The sequence below is a fragment of the Camelus dromedarius genome, chromosome 14 (genome assembly GCF_036321535.1).
Source record: "Camelus dromedarius isolate mCamDro1 chromosome 14, mCamDro1.pat, whole genome shotgun sequence".
NCBI lineage: Eukaryota > Metazoa > Chordata > Mammalia > Artiodactyla > Camelidae > Camelus > Camelus dromedarius.
The window spans coordinates 7443082-7459198 of NC_087449.1; the positions used below are offsets into that span (position 1 = coordinate 7443082).

The 16117-nt window shown below is 49.7% G+C and overlaps 1 long non-coding RNA gene across 1 annotated transcript; it reads right to left on the reverse strand.

The window, feature by feature from the left end:
• Nucleotides 1-8332: 8332 nt before the first annotated feature.
• Nucleotides 8333-9409, reverse strand: LOC135322817 (uncharacterized). The gene is made up of 2 exons (XR_010383721.1): nt 8752-9409; nt 8333-8603 (listed from the first exon to the last, which is right to left on the reverse strand). It is a non-coding gene; the product is annotated as an uncharacterized LOC135322817 (long non-coding RNA).
• Nucleotides 9410-16117: the final 6708 nt, after the last annotated feature.

A 16117-nucleotide genomic window follows, 5' to 3' on the forward strand; every position in this document is an offset into this window, starting at 1 on the left:
TGATGCCTTTTTGACCCCTGAGTTATTAATTTTCTTTACTTTTTAAAAACCCTTTTTGAAGCATATTATTAAAAAAAGTAAACATGTATTCATATAACATGGAAAAGTGCACACCTAATAGCTTGAAAGAGTTTCAGAAACTGTACACCCCCATGTATCCACAGATCAGAATTTAAACAGAGATAATGAGCACTTCTTCACTGAGATGGAAATTCTCATACCCTAAAGTTAACCATATTAAAGTGTACAGTTTAGTACATTCACAGTGTTATGCAACCACCCCGTCTATCCAGTTCCAACACACTTTCATCACCCCGGAGAAAACCTCATACCCGTTAAGCAATCACTTTACACCCCTCTCTCCTCCCAAGCCCTAGGAACCAGTCTGCTTTCTGTCTCTGGATTTTTAAGTAATGCACTTTTAAATGTCTAAATGTATGGAGATTTTAAGTTGTAATTTTTACTGATTTCTAACTCAGTAGTGGTGCTGTCTTATGATACTGATTCTCTGAATGTGTTGAGATTTGATATTTGCTCTATGCCCTAATTCATCATCAGTTTTCATAAATGTAATGTGTGATTTTGGAAAGAATATGTACTTTCCAATGGTTGCATGCAGTGCTCTGTGTAAGTCCTTTACATCAAACTTATTAATCAAGCTGTTCAAAATCTTTATAACTTTACTGAATATTTTTGGCTGTTTGATCTATCAATTACTAAGAAAAAAAGTTAAGTCTCCCACTCTGATCACGGATTTGTCAATTACTTCTTGAAGTCTTGTCAGTTTTTGCTTTAGTGATAGACTTCTCAGATAACACAGAGAGGCACTGATCAAAGCAGAAACTTCAAATGTGCTACATTTGCAAAAAAAAAAAAAAAAAAAAAAAGATTATCAGCTATCTCAGTCTTTCCTGCTGTTTAATCCAATTTAGTCAAAGTCTTTCCAGAACAAGGCAGCCCTTGCTCTATCTCCCACTGCCTCTCTTTTCCATCCTCCTATTCCAGAAACAGATGTATTTAAAAATCAAAAGAATGGTCTAAGAGTTGTTGAATAAAAATGCTCTAGATCAAGTATCTCACAGTGAGCTATCCGGTTATCCGATAAGGAGTTTCTCTATTTTGTTTCAGGAATTCAGCTGAAAATACCTTTAAATTATTGTTTCACTAACCACTGTACAGCCTCATGGTTCTTCACTTTCTGCAAGGGTCATTGTGCACCGTGGACAGTGTTGGGCTGAGGGCGGACCAAGCACTGCTGGCATCTCACATCTGTGCGTCTCCCGGGTCATACTGTGTCTTCATCAGTCAGTGAGGGGTGGATGGCGATTCAGTCCGCTTGCAGGGGAAAGCCTTTATCATCCCACAGCTGAATGCATTCTGTGTTTGTTTGCTCTCTTAGCCAGAACCGGAAAGAGAAGCATATAAGTTAATCGCTGGGCTGGGTCCAGCACCTTTATTCCTCACTACCTTCTACAGCTAATACGATTGCTAGTTGAAACAATGCCTGTCTTTACCTGGTAGCAACATTCTGTTTTGCTTATGAGACAGGCTGACTGATGCGCTTTGATAAAGCAGCAAACGTCTTTCACTGAACCTGGATTCATTTCCCTTAACAGAGGATCTCAGTAACGTCACATCATTTGTCACCCGGCAGGTCAAGGAAAGCCAAGTTCTGAGAGAAGTAAAGCTTGCTCCTGGGAGTGGAACAATGCCACGGAAGGTGAAACGACTGCATTTTCCATGCAGACGTGTGTGCCCTTCTGGGTTTTGCGGGGGGGGGGGGTGCCCGGATCTGCTCAGATCAGCTTGTGGTGCTCGGACTAATTGGTTGTTTGGAATGGGCTGCCCAGCTGGCAGCTGTTTGAGCCGCTGGAACAGCCCGGGGGTGGCTGAGTCATTTGTCTCTCCAAGACTGAATGGCCTATTATTCGAAAGGGACGATGGAGCCAACCCAGTTTGCCCCAACTTGCTGCGGGTGACCCGGGAAAGGCCTCCTGTCCGGGGCTTCCCTTGAATTGTGAAGAAGGCATCTGCACCTTAGGACCAGAAACAGCCTGGGGGCTGGGACTGCCTCTGTTCCCTTGAGCCGGGAGGTCAGAGAAAGGCACCAGTTCTGCTGGGCCAGCGTACAGTGCGAGAAAGACCCAGGGAGGGGCCAGGGCGAGCGGACCAGGCCGCTGGGATGGTTTACAGCATGTGGGGCTCCTTACTCCACCCCAGGACCCTTGTCTGGCTCATATTTCCAAGGTGAGAAGTCATGGCAAAGGGAAGGACTCTGGAAGAAATAATCACTTGCCAAGTATTGTGGTGATGGACGCTATTCTATTCATTTACAAAGCCCTGTATGCACCCAGTCAATCTACATACATTTATTGAGCATCTATTACACACGAGGACTGGTGTCAAGTTCTGTGAGGGGTATAAAAGTAGAAGTCGGATAAGATCACTGCCCTCAAACTCCTTATAGTCTAATTAGGGGGCCAAGACATAAATATAGAACAGTGAAGAACAATGCAAGAGTTAAAATGAAGCCAAAGTTATCAGCATTTAAAGAAATCGCCAAACTCATTTCTCACGGGAGATAAATTTCTCCCAACCCTCAGAGGCAGATCAATGACCTGAATCTTCAGCAGAGCTAACTCTGTTTATAATAATGAGCACAGGCAACATGATTGAGGGCTTACTGTCAGTAGAGCATTTGTAAGCCCTTTACCCATTATTTTATTTAATTTTCAGAAAAGTCATTCAAATGTAACAAAAATCTTAAAAAGTGAGGCACGATTCAGGTTTAAAACTAGATATTACAATCAACACCTTTCCTTTGAATTTCAGCCTCGGCTCATTTGTGCCAAAGCCTGGAGTGAAAATTCTTCTTTGCGCTGCAACATGTTGCATCTGAGAGGCTGACCAGGCCCAGGCTGTAGCATCGTGCTGGAGACCCGTCAGTGCACAACGGGGCGGCGAACTCTGATGCACAGCTTCGTGGGGGTTACGGGCGGGAGGCAGGAGCAAGCCCTGTTAATGGGACGGCTCTACGGAGGAGAAAGCATTTCAACAGAAGTCAAAGGCTCCATTTACAGATTAGGAACAAAGGTAGAGGTTGAAATTTCAACCTATAAACTTTCGACCAGGCATCTCCAGGTTAGATACCCAGCTATCAAATTGCTTAACAAAGGCACAGACTTGGCTCCAGTATGGCTGGGGAACATTTCTTTGCAATACCAGAGTATAAAACTGTGATCTTTACAGCTCTACTCTCCAGTGTTCTCAGCGGGGCCTTCTCTGGAATAGTGGAACACTGAGCAAATAAGATGGAACACTGACCATGTCACCTCTTTGCTTCAAACTCTTGCAGGATGAGGGCCTGGCACTCAAGGCCCTGCTCAGGTTCAGGGCTGCAGCTGCTCTTCAGCGCCACCTCCCGGTGGGGCCCGGAGTTCACGCTCTAGCAGCGCCAATCATCTTGCCACCTTGCCACCTTGGCACCAGCCAGCTCAGTGGGCGTGCCGAGCACCTACGGTGTGACACGCACTGTGCTCGCCTTGGAGGCAGCTGCTGTGATGTGATGTTCCGTGTCCACCTCTGGATTGCCCACCCACTGCCCAGTGCCTGGGACTCTTGACGGGTCCTTGACGACCAAGCTCAGGTCCCATCCCCTCCAGGGAGCCTAAATTGGGTGACACGCCCTCCTCTGTGTTCTGATTTATTGGTATTGTGTTTCTGGGTGTGGCTTAATCTCCTGTATGTCCCCTAAGGGTAGAGACTCATTCATCCTGTATCCCTAGTGCTTGTCATCCAGCTTGACACGTAGTTGGTCCTCAATAGATGTTTGTGGAACTGAACTTAGAAGGAAAGGTTGATTGGGGACACATGTGAGGGTCACATATTCAAGGTCCCCTGGGAGAGGAGTTGGGGGGCGGGGCAGTAAAATGGGACGGTGCACGTGCGAAGTGACTGAATGATTATTTTCCCTGGGGAAGAGAAGCGTGTGCAGATTCCTCGGTGTTCTTTTTCTGTCCAGGGGAACCTTTGCTTTCTATGGGCTGGTCGTCACCTCCACTGGAGGGATGTTCTACTCTAGAGGGGGGTGTGTAGGGTTCCTCCCAGCCCTCTGCCCCCCTACAGTGGGGAAGGGTAAAACTGAGCGTAGGTGTTATTGACCTAAGTGGGTCAAAGGTGAGCATAGGGAAATAGGGAAGGATGGAGGTTTGGGTCACAGTCCAAGATGCTATGACCGGTTATGTGATGACTTATGTTTTGGTCAAGACGCCCAGTGCGGAAAATTGGAGGGACAGGGATCCCCAAATCCTGTGGCCACTGTCTGCCGGTGACCAACAATAACAGTCACAGCAAGTGTAATAAACACGGAGGGCTTGCTCTAAGCAAGGCGGGGTCTAAACCTTTTCTATTGTCATTTAACGGGACTAGTCGGGCAAGAAGGGGTCCATCTCGATCTGTGAAAGGGTCCTCTGAAACGTGCCGACTTCACAGAGAAGAGGGAGTTGGTGCAGTTTCAGGTATCTCCTCAGAGGAGATCAAGATGAGCGCGAGGAAGAGTACGTGTCATCCCGGGGCTGGCCTTGAAGAGTTAGAGAAACCACCAGCCTGTGCCCCCAGCCTGGCCCAGCAGCCGAGCCTCCAGTAGGGGGAGCCTCTGGGGACCTCGCTGCCTCCGCAGCCTTCCCCGCTGCGCACCCCGAGCTCAGGGCGGCCCCTGGGGAGGGGCCCTGCCGGGCCCCACCCCCCACCATCTGGCCCGGCAGGGTCAGGCTCCCTGCTGGGAGGAATATAAATGTGGATGGTGCATGGCACCTTCAAACGTCGTACAAGAGCAGAGGGACAACCCGTTCCAAATGAGAATATTTTGAAAAGCCACAGGGAGCCTCTGCTGCTGTTGAGTTAGAATTGCTCCTCTTTCGTGTGATTAAAGAAGCCCTTGTGGGTTTTTTCTCTTTTCCTTGGAGACAGACCAGGGTGTCTCCCCTCCTACCGCAGCACTGAGTGGTTTTTAAGGTTTCTAAGTGCACTGCATTTACATTTGCTGCTCACTCTCTAAATGAAAGGCAGGCTGGAACACATTAATGAGCGTCCTGATTGCTGCAGCCCTTGAGAAATTAATTAACGACAAGGCAGCGTGCACTTAACATTCCTCCTGTTTCTGAGACGAGTCGGGAGAGCCCAGGAGCTGCGCTTTAATCCGCATCCAACCCAGAGCCACCCCGCGTCCTCAGCCAAGGAGCCGCTTTTCCTGGGCACATTTTGGGTTGCTTTTCCAAGAGAATGCTATTCCATGGATAATTCAGTGATAGTGTGTTTCTCATGGCCTGGAATTTCCCCCCCTAAACTAGGTGGTTTTAGCTGGAAGATCCTTTTGTTTGTCACCTTTCTTTTTCTTCTTCTTGGTTTTTTTTTTTTCTGTTTATTTTTTGTCTGGTTGGTTTTAGAATCCGCTATCAAGCACCAGCACTGACCTGGTCCTTCCCTTGTTAAATAGCTCACACTTAAATGGCGCTTAATGTGTCAGGGACTCTGTGTGTATGTGTGCACACATTTACTTATTCAGTCTCACAACAGCCCTGGGGTAGGTGCTATTATTATCCTTGTTTGACAAAGAGTGAAATAAAGGAACAGAGATGTCAACTAAGTCCCTTAATGTCACACAGCTAGTAAGGGGCAGAGCCACAATCTGAACTCAAGGGATTGGCTTGGAATCCATACCTTAACCACTAATCACATCTACAGCCACCCGTGCGTTTATATTTTGAGTCAATTTCTTAAAAAATTCAAAATGTGTTTATTGAGATGGTCTCTTATTTATCTTGATTCAAGGTACTTTCTGTGCTGCTCCTGCCTGAAGGGATATCCTTCAATGACCTTGCTTTGCCTCCTGAAGCCAGTAGAAGAGCCAACACACAAAACTACTGTTTGAGCATGGGTAAATACCAGGGTGACTTTATGGCATCAAGGCATTGCACATCCAGGGGTTAGGAATCAGGCTCTGCACCAGGAGTTTTGTTTCTGTTTCTTCTTCTGGGGAGGAATGACAGATATCCAGCATATTCTTACTCTGAGGAGGATGGGAAGAAGTCAACAAGTTTATTCTCATTTTTTAGATGAAGACTCTGAGGGTCAGAGAGGACCACTGACTTAGCTGCTCAGGGTTATGCAGATTGTTTTTGGTTTGGGGTTTTTGGGGGTTTTTTGTTTGTTTGTTTGTTTGTTTGTTTGTTTTTTTGTTTTTTTTGGTCTGACTCTGAAAACCTGCAAACCGACTGCTTCCAATGGCTGTTCTTTCTACCACACCACGCTGTGTGCTCATGGTTCCGCTGGGTGAAGTGCTCACCAAGATGGCTGTCTTCTATACTCATTTCTTAGCTCAGGGCTAGTATAAGAATGAAGCAAGCTTACAACTGTGAATCACAGAGGCCAGGTTCTTATAAGAGCTGCGCAATGTTTTGGCACCTTCAGGAAGCCCTGAAACAAAGCTGAGGACCAGAGCAGCATTTGTGGGCATCCTGGTAGCTGACACATTTCCCTTGTGAAAACAGTGGAGCAGCAAATACTCAGCAAGCCACTCTGAGAAGCAGCTTTGGTTGGACATTGTTTCCAAATAAGAGAGCAAAGACAATCATAAAAGGAAGTGATTTGCATGATGAGCAAAGCATCTTCCAGGCAACACGCTGCCTCAGGATGTTCCATCCTCCACACTAAGCCCTGTGGGCCTGGGAGCGCCCCCCACCCCCGGGGTGACAGCACAGAGCTCTGTATCTTAGACACTGGGAACACGGGGGCTTGAATTCAGACTGGTCACAAGTTTGAGCCTCCGCTCTGCCAAGTCCTGACTGTGAGATCTGAGACAGACTGGATCATCCTTCAGCTTCTGTTTCATCGTCTCTAAAATGGGGAAGTGATTACTCCTGTGTCTTAGGACTGTGGTAACAATTAAGACGATGTATGTAAGGTGCTTGGTACATACACAGTAAGCACTTAATACTAGTGGCTGTTTTCAGTGTCCACGATGCTATTTGCCAGATTTTTCCTTCTTCTAAGCACCTGCTGTTCCCTCTGAAATGCTCTCCACTCAGGACTCTGCTCAAAGGGCAGCTCATCAGCAGAACTTCCCTGACCACCCGACCCGGGAAGTTCACATCCTCCCATCTGCTTTCTGCATTTCCTGGCGTGGAACACTCTGAGACGCTAGATTACATCGTCGTGTCTTTATTTGTTGATTGTCACCTTCCCCAAGAACATGTCATCCCCTATGATGACAGCAACTGTGTCTGGTTCACTGCTGGATGCTTGGAGGCTGAGCCAGTGCCTGCCATCCGGGGGGGTGGGTACCAACTAAGTGCGTCCTGAAGGCACGTGACTACCAGGCATCTCTTCTGAGTAGCTTCCAGTTCCATAGAATGACACAGCCTAAAACTGGACATCGGGCACAGGAGCTCCTGTGTCCCGGGGACAGGCCTTGGGTTTCAGGGCTGCAGCAGAGTGCCCAAGAGGCCTGGCCCACTGAGGGACTGAGCTGTGCCCAGATGAGCCCTCAGCCCCGAAGGACAGAGCAGGCAGTGCTCTGGGCTGGAGGGGATTCGAACTCGCGCACCGTTCTCTGCTGGAAAGTTACAGCCTGAAGTGACTACCCCAAGCCCCCCTCCCTGCTCTGCCTCCCGCCCTCCCCCTCCCTCCAGTACTGTACTGACTCCCTCCACTCAGTACAGGTGGTACAACTTCCTTGAGGGCCAACAGCACATCTTAGAAGTCACCTGTGGCAAAGGACAGTTTCCTGCTTTCAAACTCAGGAATTATTTTTTTAATGGCAGCAGATAGCTTGGATCATGATTTTCAATAAGTAAAAGCAAAAGTAAGTTTTGCTCCTGGCTCTATTGGGCCGCTCCTGCGATGCAGCACTGTGTGTTTGTCATGCCCTGGCCTCATGGATGGTGCCCGGTGGGTGGACGGGGAAAGAGCTGCCTCCCACCACTGCCACCTGGGAGGCCCGAGTGAGAGACCGAAAGTCAGGGAATGTTCAGCATCCTGGCACCGCCTCGCCCAGCCTCCTGGCTTCACACACCCCATTAAGATCCAGATCAAGGGTGAATTGGACACAGTAATGCACCTCAGAGCCACCAGTGGAGGTAGATTAAGAGGCGCTTCTAAAGGGCATGAAGTTTCTCCAAAGTGCAAAGTGCTTACAATTCTAAGCACTCCTAGAGGTTGTACTAAGCAGAAGTGTGGCTTCCCCAAGCCTGCACAGAGCAGAGAAATCGAGCGAGAGGGAAAAATTAATTAAATAAAAATAAGAAGTAGCAAGAAGGAGAGTGTGTTCCACGAATGCTGGCATGACCTAGCGATTCATGCTTGACTTTAGTTAATTTAGATAATTCATGTTAGAATTTTGTTTCTCGGTTTCCACGCTGAGCAGTGAGACTGGCGAGGTAAGGAAGAAGCTGTCTCTGGTCCTCAGTTGTGAACTGCTACCTGTGCTGCAGGCAGAATTTCCACATTAATGCACGTGCGATACAGCATCACTGTGACAGTAACTGTACTGCAGAGGCCCAGGGACAGATGCAATCAGGGAACTGTAGTCAGTATCTTGTAATAGCCTAGAATGAAAAAGAATATGAAAAGGAATATATAAACGTACATATATGACTGAATCACTATGCTGTACACCTGAAACTAACACAACATTGTAAATCAACTCTACTTCAGTAAACATAAAATACAATGAAATAAAAAGAGTTATATTACCCCGAATCACAGATCTGCGTGCAGAGAGAAGCTGACCTGTCACGAGGATGCGGTGGGGCGAGTCTGGAGTGTGCCATGAACATGTGTTCCCTTAGCCGTTCCACGTAAAGTCGCAAGTCCATGGCTTTCCGGACAAACGTAGCTGGATCTCCCGGGCAATGTTCAGGTCTCTGGCCATGGATGGATGGTTTCTTTACTTATTATTTATTTTCTCCCCAGGTTGAAGCATTTCTTAGATAAACATAGGTCTTGTGGAAGACAACATCTATTTGGGATTCCCTGGGCGAGGCTGTGCCACGGAAGGCATGGCCTGCCTCCGGGCGGCTCTGTTCCCTTGTTGACACACACAGTCCCCGCTGCGGACAATTAGGATACTGACAAGCTGATGTCCTCAGCATCTCCTGGGAGCCTGGAGGACTCCATCCCCGCCCCAGAAGCTGGGCCCGGCCAGACAGGGCAGGCAGAGAGCCTGTGACCATCAGGACCGAAGGCTGGCTAGCAGACCTAAGGGTGTATGGGAGAGCTCCCCGTTGCCACTTCCATCCCCCAAACAGCTCCAGGTGGTGGGAAACTTTCCCGCCCTTTCCCCTCCAACTCCTGCTCCTACTTTGTGCCCCCACTAAACGCAATACTTATTCTCAGACGGCGCCTGTAACATTCTGTGCTGAGCTTTGCCCCGTATCTCTGGGGCTGCGTCAGGGAGCCTGAGCCTGGCACAGAGCCCGGACATGGTGGATAACGCATGCTTGTTCACTTATTCGCATGAGAACCTTCCTGCTGAGGGTGGCAGGGAGTGTGTTCATACACAGGAATAGCCTCTGCCTTACGGTCAGACGCCCAGGAACGCGTGACAGCTCTGAGCACAGACTGGGGCTAGGTGTGCAGAGAAACCCAGCAGGAGAGCTGGGGTCAGGAATGCTGACAGAAGTCTCCTGGCCAGCCCCCAGGGCAAGGACGGCGCGGGGGGGTGGGGGGGTGGGGGGGGCTGGGATTCAGCTTAGCCGGGTCGCTGGGATGGTCCCTCCTCTCCTGCAGGGTCCTCCGTGGAATCCTTAGAGACAGGAACTTAGTCCCAGGTCTCAGCTGACTGATAACACCTTTGATAGCGATGAAGGTCCCTCAGGACCCAAATCGTACTCAGTTTCCAACCCTGTGGCGATAATCGTGTTACGGGAATCAATAAAACGCCCTTGTGTTGCAGACGTGCAGCCCCCTGGGGCTTCCTTGATTGAGGAGTGTGTGCTGCTGGTGGCAAAGAAAGGACCGGCCCACTTCATTAGCTCAGCTCCGGCGGGAGCTGGGTGAGCCCGGCGTGAGAACAGAGAGCAGAGGACGGATGGCTGGGGGGCTCACTGCTCTAGGAAAAATGGGCCTTTCTCAGACCTAAAGTGGGGTTGGGCGCCCATTCTCTTTGCCCCTCCTCCCTGCGGAGCTGCTGGCCTGCGAGGGGAGGGTGTGTGCTGAGGGAGCCCCACACACCCTGAGAGCCGGGCGAGGCTTCCCAGGTGTCATGGCCCACAGGGCGTGAGGAATTCCTTCCTAGCAGCATGGCAACTGCACCCACTTTACCTGGGGTTTTGGCAAAGCAGATGCTTTTTTAAAGGGTAGATTTATTTCATAGCAAACTAAAGAGTGTTCAAGCTACAGGTCCCTGGATGGGCTCCCTGAGCCCAGGCCACCTTTTCCACCCAGACAGCACCCTCCCTCCCTCCCTCCTGGGCGGGGCCGGGGGCTCCCTGCATGTGCTCAGCGAGGCTGTGCTGTCTCCCAGGTGAAGGCGAGGAAGACGGGCTGACCGCTGTAGGCAAGCCTGCTCTGTGGGAACACAGAGCCCAGGCATCAGCGTGGGGCAGCAGCTCCGGGCATCCCGTGAGAACGCCATCAGGGCCCCAGGTGTGCAGTCAGGGGAGGTCGATGGACCAGGTGCCGGCTGCCAGCCAGGGAACACAGAATGTCCCTTCACAGGACAGTGCATCCATCTGGGTGGGCAGCCCCTCCACAGCCAGCCGCGCTGCAACTGTGCCTTTGCCATTTGGAAGGCCACGGGCCACCATTGTTCACTCAGATGGCCCTCTGCCAGGCCAAGGAGGCCGGTCCCATTGTCCCCTTTCCCTCCTCTCCCCTCTGCCCTTCCACCTGCAGCCCGGAAGCTCTCCCCCTGCTGCCATCTGTCCATTGTACAAGGCATGCCTTTCAGAAGACTCTCTCGGGACTGCTCATTTTTTAACGGGGGACATGAGCCTTTGGAGCATTTATTAAAGTCACCTGGCCAACCTCCTGGCCAGTGTTAAGACTTTCTGTCCCCCAGAAAATAAGAAACACGCCTGTGGGGAGTATGCAACCGCTCAGAGAGAGTAGGCAGGGAGCCTGCTGCCACAGCGTCATCAGTTTCATCATCATCATCAAAAGGCGTCTTCCAAGCACCTGACTGCCTGTGAATCCAATCAAGAGGGAGACTTGGGTGGAAGGCAGTTGAACTTGAAGGGAGGAGGCCTGAACTCCAATCTCTGTTCTAGCTCTGTGTCACTGAGCATGGCATGGTTCCCGTGCCCCTCTCAAATTTTCCACTGCTGTCGTAGACACGGGCTGTGATGTCTGTATTTCCCTAGCCCATGCACACAGCGGGCATGGCTAATCCATCCCTCTCCCGCAGAGCCTTAGAATCTGGGCTCCTGACACAGAGCTCCTGATCAGCGATGCCCACTTATGGGAAGGGCACATCACTCAAGATGAAACCTATTCGCCATCACTGCCCTAAAGGAATTTGTAAACTGGGAAGGGAATTTTGTGCTAAGAATAGGCCAGGACCCTCAAGAAAAAAAGAGAGAGAAAGAAGGAAAGAAAAGGCTTAATCAATGAAGAATAAACCCACCGGCACAACCTGGACTGTCCAGACGAATGACACTTAGTTACCAGGCGAAGCTATTTGTACGGAATCATTTTATTTGGATAGATCCAGAGTTAGAGGTATTTAAACACACCTCAAATGGCATTCTGGAAGGGAAGGAACCTTAGTCCAGCCTCTTCATTTCATAGATGAGAAAATAAAACCTCAGTGTGTGCCTCCCTGGCCCCCCAGCTTGGCAGTGGCCACGTCAGAAAAGAACCTGGGCTTTCTGGCTCCCGTCCCAGTGTGATCTCCACCCACGGACTACATTGCCTTGCTTGGCAAGGGAAAAAAAAAAAAAAGATAAAAACACAGCTATTTAAGGCACAGGCAATGAATGGTTTTCAATTGCGTTTGTGGTGAAAATTAACGAACTCGTGACCCCCTCATTAAGACCATAAAAGGCAAATTCTCAAACACCGAGTAATTGAACAGGGGGTCAGAACACCTCATTCGTTCGTTTACTCTACCACACCCAATGCGGATACCGGGGGAGAGTCATCTAGCCGGTTTCCGACCTTGGTTTTCTTACCTGTACAATGGACACCAATAAAGCCGCCTGTGCTTGCCCCACCAGGATATAGAGACAGAAAGCAAACGAAGAGGAACTTCTGGCTCCAGTAATCAGCAGTCACCGGGAGACGGGTGATGAGCCATCAGGCCGTGGCTGGCGTGCTGGGATTAGTGGCAACATTTGGCGAATGCCCAGATGTGCAAGATAAACGCACCCCAGCTCAAGGATGACTCGGCTGATTCAAACCGAGGGTCAGGCAGGCTTCAGAAGTGGTCTTTATTCAGATGGGAATGTCAGGAAAAGGAAAAACCCAGAGGGACCCTCCAAATGATGATGGATTGCTCCTGGCTGGCAGGCGACTCAAGGGGTCCTTCCCGCCTCTTTCTGTGTCACATGTTTGGAGGAGGGTCCTGACAGCTGGATAAGGCCCAGGATGGAAGCACTGAGCGCAAGCGTAAGGAGCATCAACTGGGGAGCGGCTGACAGCGTTAGGGGCCGCGGCGTGTAGCAGGTCAGCACGCGGGGAGTAACCCAAACACTTCTCCCCAGTGCCTGTGTCAGGGCTGGGCATTCCTGACATCAGGGGCCTGGCTTTGTAAACGCATGCCCACCACACCAAGGCCTTTGCCGTAGGAAGTGGCAGTGTGTTCACACAAAATGGCTTTCCAGGGCGTGAATTAAGCATGTGTTTCTTCCAGGTCTGGCAGTTTGCCACACTCCAGCCAAGGAAGGGCTGAACAGGCTTTGTTCTCTTACTTCAGTGGAGGGAAGACCTGCCAGCAGAAGGCATTTCAGGGAGGAAAAGGCTCCGAATTGGCCACGAGGTGGCGCAAGAGTCCTACTAATGAGACCACAGTGGGCCCAGGGCCCTTTTAGGGAAAATCCGGAAAGGAATTTGAAGCGTCCAAGAATTTCAAAGCAGGATTGGGCTTAAGAGATCATCTAGTCCAACCCCACCGTTTTAATGCCAGGTGAGTGGAGCTCAGAGAGAGGGAAGATCTTGCCTGGTGTAAAAAACCGGTTAGTGCAAAACTGGGCTTAGAAACCAGGTCTTCTCTCCATTGACGAAGCTCCTTAGTCAAGCCGCCCTGCTTTCCTTTGTCTGTTTAGTGTGTTTCTTGGGTTCTTGGCTACTACTGCAGCAGGAAGTGGCTTTGGTGTTGAGGATAAAACACAGGAAGGTCAGGAAGGGAGTGGAATTTCTAGGTCTCTTCCCCAGCCGTGCGGACGGGCCTCCTAGCTGACCCAAGGGCCTGAGCCACAAGGTGCAGAGAATTCTCCAGGGGTCCCGCCATCAGGCTCGGTCTCTGTGGCCACTGTCGTCCTGGCCTGGGCTGTCATTGATCAGACCATGAGGCTCGGAGGCAGGTGGGATCCAGCCTGGAGACCATGTGTAATGCTTGGTCCACTCTGCTCCCCACTTGCCAGACGCAAGCCACTGTCCCTAAGACGTGGACTTGGCTTACTAGGGTGACATGGCAAAGGGAGGGTGAACTCTGCCATCAGATTTCCATCCAGAGACCATGAGGATCCAGAAGGTGAACCTGCCGTTGTTATGTTCCCATGTTCTTTATTACTTTGCAGGTGTCCTACCACGTTCCAGAAAGGGATGGAAGTCCAATGCAACAGTAGGGATATTTCAGAGAGACCAAGAAACATTTGAGGATAATACTGATTCTTTCAACAAACTCTATCCAAAAATGTTTATTGGATGCCACGTTTGTTTTTATATATGTCTACTTTGACCCTCCATCAACCAGAAATCGCATTTATCTGGCACATCTGCACTTTTTCTGCCAAGTATTAACTACCTCATATTTATAATACATGAGGCGTTGACTCAAGAGTTTCCGAGTGCGGGGTCTGTTTGGGTTTGAACTTTCTTTCTGCCACTTCTGCCCTGTGGAACGTTGGGCCATCATGTAACCTTGCTAATCCCTGTACGTCTCGTCTCTAAAATCGGAATCCTGTGTGGACTCTAAATTATCTCACAATGATGGTAACGCCACCTGCCACCCAGATCTTGTTTCCTAGATGCCATTCTCCACTGAAAGGAACCAGGGCTGCACGGGAGGGGTGGCTGATTTTAGGACTGAAGCAGGAAAAGCCCAGGATAAATCTGGAACATTTTGGTGGTTCCAGAAAGTAAGAAAGTCTCAATAATAGCACGTCTGAAGGGCACAGGAGCTAATTTGAAAGAGCTCCCAATGGCCAGAGCTAGAACCATTTGAGCGGCAAAACAAAACAAAACAAAACAAAAAACAGTGATAGTATTGGATTATAATTTATAGACTATTACTGTGTCAATACTGATATAAATAAATTGTCAAATGAATAAATAAATAAATGGAGGAGAAAGAACAGCTCTTCTTTAAAGAATTAAAAGTAATAAACAAGGGAATGAGGACCATAAAGTTCACCTTTACAACACCACAGGCAAGACCACAGATGGATGCTAAAATTAGTGGCCAGAAGTTTGAAGGGAAATAGATTATCTGAATAATCTCAAAGTATCTCCTTCAAGACACTTATTAATTACAAAGGGAAGAATAATAACTTTCCAGTGGGAAACCCAGCAGACGTCCCCCAAACCAGATATTCATGGTCGACATCACACCGGCATCGGGGACCCCGGATGCGATGACTGAGAAGGGCACATCACTGCTTTTGCACTCTTGATAAAAATGCGTACCTTTGATCTAATCATAAGAAAACATCAAACAAACCCAATTTCAGAGGGATTCTATAAAAATAACTAACCAGAACTGTCCGAACGCATCAAGGTGATGAAAGACTAGGAAAGACAGAGGAGCTGCCACAGATCGGAGGAGACTAAAGAGACGTGACAACTAGATAGAACGTGGGGTGCCAGACAGCAGCCTGGGACAGCGAGAGATGTGGACCCCTCATCCGCCGGCAGGAGGGGGCCGGGATCAGCCTCTGTTACCCGCTGCTGTACAAGTGTTATCACTCTTTACATGTGCCACGATGTGGAAGAAGTTAGGCAGCACTGAGCTGGAGGACCAGGCCGGGGATAACCTTCCCAGCTCTGGCTTCCATCACACAGACGGTGGAGGGCAAGAACAGCCTCTGAAACGACCGGCCCTGGCCAGGCTGGGGCTGCTGCGCTCCGGCCTGGGCTGTATTAGTAATGATGGTGATAGTTTAGTACTTATAGAATGACAGCTTTGTGCCAGGTGCCTGACATGCACGAGCTCAGTTCATCTTTACAGTGAGTCCTCGAGACCGGAGTTTGTGTCAGAGTGCTTTAAGTTGCAAGTATCCACATACTCAGTGGGCAGTGGCCTAAACCACAGTCATTTGGTCACTCGCCCGACAGAAGGATGGGCAGTGCCAGGAGGTGCTGCGGCTCCGTGGTGCCAGGGCACAGAGGGAGCATCTGCTCATCCTCTTGGCCCTCCTGTTGTGGTGACATGGCTATGGCGGCCCCAGACATCACATTCTCCCATGACAGCATCCACGGCAGAAAACAGCGGAGCGTAAGAGAAAGGGGACTCTCCCCCCGTGCCCTTTATTGTAGAGGAAACTCTTCCCCCAAGTTCCCCGGCAGACCTCCACTTTCAGCCCCTCGGCCAGAGCTGTGTCGCCTGGGGCCGCAAGGGAGAACAGGGAAGCACGCGTCTGCTTTCCTCCGCTTCTAGAGGGAGGCAGGCGAGGAAGACACGGGTGGGCATGGACTGTTATCTTTTTTTATAGAGACCAGGAAACTGAGACCTGGGGAGGTTACACATCTACTCGCCCAAGTCACACAGTCGGAAATGGCAGAATTCAGGTTAAAATTCAGGAAGGTCTGCTCTTGGGCCCAGACTCAATCACTGCGCGCTTCCCTCATCTGCTCTACAAGACTGCATCAGATTTAACAACTGGCCCATTCACTGTCTTTCCCTGCTCTTCCCGTTAACCTTACCTTGAGGGCCAGTGTTGTAAATTCCTTCTATAAGGCT